Source organism: Alligator sinensis, unplaced genomic scaffold (genome assembly GCF_000455745.1).
Source record: "Alligator sinensis unplaced genomic scaffold, ASM45574v1 scaffold47_1, whole genome shotgun sequence".
In the NCBI taxonomy this organism is placed as follows: domain Eukaryota; kingdom Metazoa; phylum Chordata; order Crocodylia; family Alligatoridae; genus Alligator; species Alligator sinensis.
The window spans coordinates 848,384-854,967 of NW_005842629.1; the positions used below are offsets into that span (position 1 = coordinate 848,384).

A 6,584-nucleotide genomic window follows, 5' to 3' on the forward strand; every position below is an offset into this window, starting at 1 on the left:
GGACGAACCAGGAGCATTGCTGAGAGGTTAAGGTACTCAACTGGGAAGTGAGAGACCTCTGTTTTAACCTCCTCCCAGCACTGCTTCTGTGTATTAGCCAGTAAACACTAACTCCACTTTTGTTTTAAAGGAAGAGAAAGCCATGTTCTTGTTCTTCTGTAGAACGGCTGTAGATGAGGAAGAGAAGCCTTCCGTGCAGGGTGGAGCAGCCGCAGTCAATTACTGCACACTTAGCAAAACAGAAACCGGATCAATCAGCTGGGGATTGGTGCGCCTTCAGGAAAATGCAGACCTGATCCAATCTCTTTGTGGCCCAGATTTGGCCCATGGGCCATAAATTGCCAACCCTCAGCTTAGTGGATGTAATTTCTTTCTTTCTCTAGTGAAATAGTAATATCTATATAAAATTACTTTATAATGGCATGATTTATTCCTCTTTCCACATGGGATTAGCTATTCTTCTATAAAACACCATCATATTATATAGCCCTGTCCTCACTATGATGACTTTACCAAGATACTTAAAGTAGTATAGCATTCTAGTGAAGACAAGCCCTGAATATTTGCTTCCAATGTTCTTGAGCCTATTTATTTTCTTTTATCAGTTTCCAGCATACATAATATACTGCTGAGGACCAAGAGGGCTTTTTCCTACAGTTACTGAGTGGAGAAAAGCCTTTTGGGTCCTCTCACAATCCTTACCGTATAAAGGCAGGAGACCGAAAATAAACAGGGTCAGGACCAGCAAGACCAACACGCAGGGGAAACAATATCGTTAAGAAGAATTGGAGGTCTATATTTGTTCCGGTAAGTGTTGAGTGTCATGGGGGTGGAGGGATAACTACATCCCTCAGATGATACCTTTTGGTGTTTGGTTATAAGGTTTCTTTGTGCGTGGAAAAACAGATGCAAGACTAGATGGGTCTGGCCTGTGCTTCGCTCTTCGTGCACTCTGCCTTCTGGTACATGTGGAGCGTAGTTTCCCTCCTCCATGTCCCTCTATGTGCATTGGAATGCAAGACTAACATAATGGAGAAAAATACCTTTTCTGAGAATCAACCATCTGTTTTAGAGCACTCTGAATAAGAAAATCTCTGTATAAAATGAACCACTGCATAAATATAGCAGTTCAAATTCACTGCTGGCAAAAGTGGAGTCTACTTTGACTTTTTATGCTAGTTGTAATAGCGTTAGAACTAACCTAGTAACTGTCGTATTTAATACTAAGAAATACAGTATAGAGTTCTATGGGAAAACAAAGGCATTTGACTATTATTCCCAGTTTAATTTAATTGCATTGTTTTTGAGACAAAAATCAGTGTATTTTATGAACATTTTTCCAATGTGCCAAAAGATCCCAGTGTTGCCAAAATATAAATGTTGATTGTTGCTTCACAGCCCCGCCCCCCCCCCCCCCCCCCCCCAACATGCCGTGTGACTCAGGGTAGTGTTACTTTTGTGGACACCCTCCAAAACATACCATGTGACTCATGGAAATGTTATTTTCACGTGAAAAATCTTCAAAGTCTGTAACATACAATATAATAAATCTGTTTCATGCATATCTGAAGAACTAATCGGACCAGTTCCTTACTGTGTTTAAATTGGCAAATCTTTATTGGATTATGAAATTATGGTGATTTGCATCATCTGAAGAGCCAGTCGGTTGTGTTAATTTTTTCTATGAGCTAGGCTTTCTTCTATCACTTGCCCATAAAGATGTGTGTTACACCTAAAAGAAATGCATAAAAGTGCTTCCTTTGTTCCTTATTGAGTGTCTTTTATTAAGGGGCATTTCTAAGGCTGCAATAATATGTTCAAACTTACATTTCTTTCATGACCAAAAACTCCTGTTTTAATAACTGTAGACCAGATGATTTGGGAAATTATGTTCCCCAATGAATTCTCCTTGAGTTTATGAACTCTCTGTATATAGTTTAATCCAACTACAACCCCATTTTTACTCTAAAGCAAGTCTGCCTTCTTTGTTGCCTGTTGATGGTCTTTTACTCAAATAGAAACATCTATGGCCAATCCAAGAAAATCTAGCCATCCAGGTGGGCTAATAACTAAGCAACAAATTATCTGATAGGGCTAATCAGGATATCGCGTGACCAGAGAAGATTGTAATTTTCTCACCAGGAATTTTAGAGAAGAAGAAAAGCAGAAAGAAAGGTTATGCAAAAGGAGGAACTTGGACTTTCAGAGGGTCCTGATCTGTTTCCAAAGACTATTGCAGAGTGGTGAGGAAACTGATGCACCAAAGAGTGAGTGGGAGTTTTACTCTTGTCAGGGTCCATATCTCTTCATTTTTCAGCATGAAGTTTTATGCGTTTCAACCGTCATATCTACAGAGTGGTTAGCTGTCTCTGGAGTGCCCAAAGTTGGAGTGCTGGGAAAGGATGTGGGCATAAGCAGATAGGGGGGTCTTAGCAGGGTCTGAACAGGTGCTGGAGTCCTCCAGCAACTGAATCATGAAACCTCACTTCTGTGAAGGCATAGAAGAGTCTGCCCAGGAAATGTCAGAAGACAAAAGAGATGATGCTAGAGAGACTAGTTAGACTAAGGGAAAGTCTAAGTATAGGACTGGACTGTAGGTTCAGTGTGTAGAGCTGTCCAGCCGAGGGAGCTTTACCATGACACTCTTATCCATGAATGTCATTTTTGAGAGCTCAGAATTAAAGATTATAACTATTGTCCCATATAAAGCTGTGTACTAGTGCCCTTAAGTAATGGTACCATTGCATTTGAATGCTAGAGTCCCTTGCTCAATTTTGAGGAGGAAAAGCAGCTTTCTATAAAAGTTTTAGTAGCGGTGTTTTTACACACTCCATACAGAATCAGGTGCTGTTAGCAGGTCTGAGTCCAGAGTAAAGCTCTTTAACATCTTTACTATGTCAAAAAAAGCCTCCATGTTGACGCCTATATCATTCCAAAGACGTGTATCACTGGCAGGATATACTTAAGCCCTGCCTTTCCCTTTGCAGGTCACTTTTGCAAGTCTGCCAAGTGACTTGTAATGTTTGAATAATGAGTTTATATCAGTCTGCAAATAATGTACAAAGAAATGTCATGATTTGTATAACACCTACCTGGCATCAGTTCCAAGAATGAATAAGTGGGTGTGTTGCACTAAAAATAGGAGTCCAACTACCTTTTCACATGATAAATACCTCCATTTCGTTGTAAAGATGCTGCACAGGCTATGCCTAAAGATGAAGAGGTGGTAATGCCATTGTTACTTTTGCATGCTAGCAGCTGTATTTGGTGCTTCCCACCAGTCTCTTGGGCATTCTGCCTATCACAGGAAACACTCAAAACTGCTGCACATTAAAACAAACCACAAATGTTTCTCAGTGAGAAACAGAGATGTTTTCTTGGAAGGAAGAAATACATGCATTTCAAGAATTAGCTCCTTTCTTCTAAGAAGTACTTTACTTTTCCACTTCATTTTAATCCCTTCTTGGTTCTACAGGTGTGGTGGAAATTGTTTTTATGGTTTGCATAACGCACTGGCTTTGTAAAAACAATGACTGATTTGTTTAATTCATGTTGGTTGCCTGTATAATGAACTGTATAACTAAGTATGTCTAAAAATACACTTGCTATAGCAAAATCTGATCAATCTATACCCCATTTATTTAATGTTGAACCTGCATCAAAAGCTGATAAGGGATAACAATGCATCAACACTGAGTAATGTTACAAGAGAATTTGAATGCAACTCTGATTTAATGCTAAAGACAACACTTAATGTGTACAACACAGGCAAGTGCAAGTAGTCTGTGAAGGAAACCTTTCTGAAAGCACTTTTTTGTCTTAAGAGATCAGAGTCTAATCTTTTCTTCTTATCTGGTAGACTCATAGTAAATGACTCACTACTTCCATTTGTGCTACTCTTGAGTACAGATGCATAGTATAAATACAGTTAGCATCAGTCATCTACTTCCAGAGTAAGGAGAAGAAAATCAGTTGTGGAATGGGGTAAGTGCCACTACTCCATCATTGTACTCCCATCAACCAGTCCTGTGGAAACTTTCTTAGGAACATTGTAGACACCCCTATTTTGCAAGGGATGGACTGGCTATTCTCCAGGTCATCAATCCTATTCAATCACATGGAACATATTTCTAAATGAACTCTGTCACTCCTACCTAGGTGTGTGTGTATTGGTAGGGTGGGGGAGTAAGACTGAAGAAGTACCCAAAGCAAAGCTAGAAGTAAGGAGCTCTTAACAGTTCACTGGTAAAAAATCCAGGAGCCAGTGCAGAAGCGTGTGGTCTATATGTGGCTATATCCAGTGTGATCAACTCTGAAATTAATCCTCACGCACCTTGAATGAGCTAGGGAGCTAAGCATTGGCCAGATTATGCCTGTGAAGAAACTGAGCCAGGCAGGGGTGACTGGTGCCTCCTGAGTCTTGGGGGAGAGGGGGACACAATTTATGGGCGGGCCCTGTGGGAGGCCAAAAGCCCCATATCCTATACTTATGTTCTGTGGCTTAGTACTCCCCCTCAACACTGTTGGCCTGCATGGCAAAAAAACTGCCCCATCCTGAGCGGTGCCAAGTCAGGGGCCAATCTCCGGGGGGGACACGTGCCCACCTCCCCCACCCCCCAGGGCCCTCCCTACCAGTCGCTTGTGAAGCCAGGGAAATTAGGGGACTTTAATGTCAGGGAAGGAATTGAAAGCAAAATCAGAGGACAAGCTGCATTAAATCTGTATCTACAGCTTGACACAGCAATAGCTGTATTATTTTTTTGCCTCTTGCAGTTCTTTCCCATCAGGCCCCACACAAGCATGCAGTGATGCACAGGGGTATGCTGAAATATGCAGGCAGCCTGTCTTTTCAATACTGGTAACTGACAACACTGCCAAGAAAATTTACCAGCCCAAGTGTGAAATTTGCTTCCCCACTCCTATGAAGATGCTAAAGGAAAAATGGTATTTTATGGACTTAAAAGAAAAACCTTACTCCAGATAAATGTAAAAATAGACTTTGTCAAAGCTTTCCCAGTCAGTATATTATAATTTTCCTAGGTTTGAAAAATCCCTTCTTCCAGCAGCTGGAGTTTGCTACAGTACCTATCCCACTTTAATATCATGTAAAAAGGCCTAGGCATTTAACACATAGTGGTTTGGTTATAGCTAAATTCTCTGCTGAAGGCCAAACTGCAGGATGTTCATGGTTGTTGGGAGTCCTTTTTTGGTTATATTAATGGAAAACCCCCTCCCATATTGGTAAAACAAAACCCTACTTGTCACTATTTCTATAATGTATTAAAATATTTAATGTGAACAGGTTTGTTAAATATTTGAGAAGATGGGAAGGGAGAATATATGTTGATCAAAAATGGTACCTGAGTGACACTGGAAGCAGCTACTATGATGGTCAGTAGTTTTCAGTATCTTCATTCCTATTTTGAAGAATTGTCAACTGTTTTACATGCATATGCTTACATGGTCACTCCTGTTGCTGTTTGTGGTAGTCTGGAATGACTTTCTCGTTCTCTTGGTGTTCCTATAGTGTTGTTCCTCTGCCTTGGAGGCAGTCACTCAAGAGAAAAGATGAGCTTGTGATTAAGAGCTTGATGTAGGTCTCCGGAGACCCAAGTGTGATTTCATCAGGGCTACTTAAATGGTGAAACATTTTTTTTTTTAAATGTCCTGATTTGCTTGTCTCTTGAGGTTGGTGACTTAAAGGCCTGGCCCCTGAAGTCATGAAGTTCCCTGGGACTCTCCATTTTCCTTGTTTCTAAGGAAGTTTCTTGTTCTCACAGTTGCAGAGAAAAGCCTAAACACGTGACGCCCAAAGGTCAAAACACAAGAATGCAGGGCGCTGGCTGCTGTGGCTCTCCTGCTTTACCTGTGACAGGTTGTGTCAGGGTTGGTGGTGGTCTTAGGTAGAGTTGTAGAGCATGGTTTGGATAGGGCTGCTGCTCCTCTGTAGGTCCTTTCTCTAGGATTCCGTGATTTTCTATGTATTGTTTTTAAATCAGCCATGACTTGTGAATGGGTGCAGCTGCCAGTACGAGGTTAAACTGGCATGCCGGTCTCTAACCTTTGCAAGGTTGGAGCCTATGACATTTTGCCTCAGTTTCCCATTTGCAAAAGGAAGGAGAAGCCTTCCTTTTTTTCCTTCCAACGCTTGCTTTCCTGTTGTTAAATAAATGCTTCCCAGATCGGGATGATCTTATCGCAGGCCCCTAGCCCCGCTGTGCTGGGCACCGCGCAGTCTGGGCTGGCACTGCGCCAGGAACCATGGCGCTGAGCGTGACAGGGGACACTGGCAGTCTTATTTCTGCGCCGATTCCCTTGTACCAGGCGTGGGTGGAGCCCTGCGGGACCACAAACCCCTTCTGCCGTGGATGCCCGGGAAACGCCGCTGAAGTGCATGCCCCCCGCGCCGGAGGAAAAAAGCCTTGCCAAGGCTCGGGGCAGGGCGCGCCCCTACCCTCAGCTCCGAACGCGGGGCCCGGGCCCGGCGTGACGTCACAATGCCGGCGGTCTGTGACGTCGCGGGCGCTGCGGCGGGGCTCGGGCGCCGCTCGCCCCGGGCCGGTTACATAACGCTGCGGCCGGGC

The 6,584-nt window shown here is 42.9% G+C and overlaps 1 protein-coding gene across 1 annotated transcript in view; it reads left to right on the plus strand.

Moving 5' to 3' along the window:
- Nucleotides 1-757: 757 nt before the first annotated feature.
- The window catches only part of SYNE3 (spectrin repeat containing nuclear envelope family member 3), a 99,679-nt gene continuing 93,852 nt past the window's right edge, over nucleotides 758-6,584 (plus strand). Inside the window, exons 1-2 of the mRNA XM_025215199.1 lie at nucleotides 758-807; nucleotides 2,143-2,267. The gene's annotated coding sequence lies outside the window, so the exon portion shown is untranslated. The remainder of the gene's footprint in view (nucleotides 808-2,142; nucleotides 2,268-6,584) is intronic.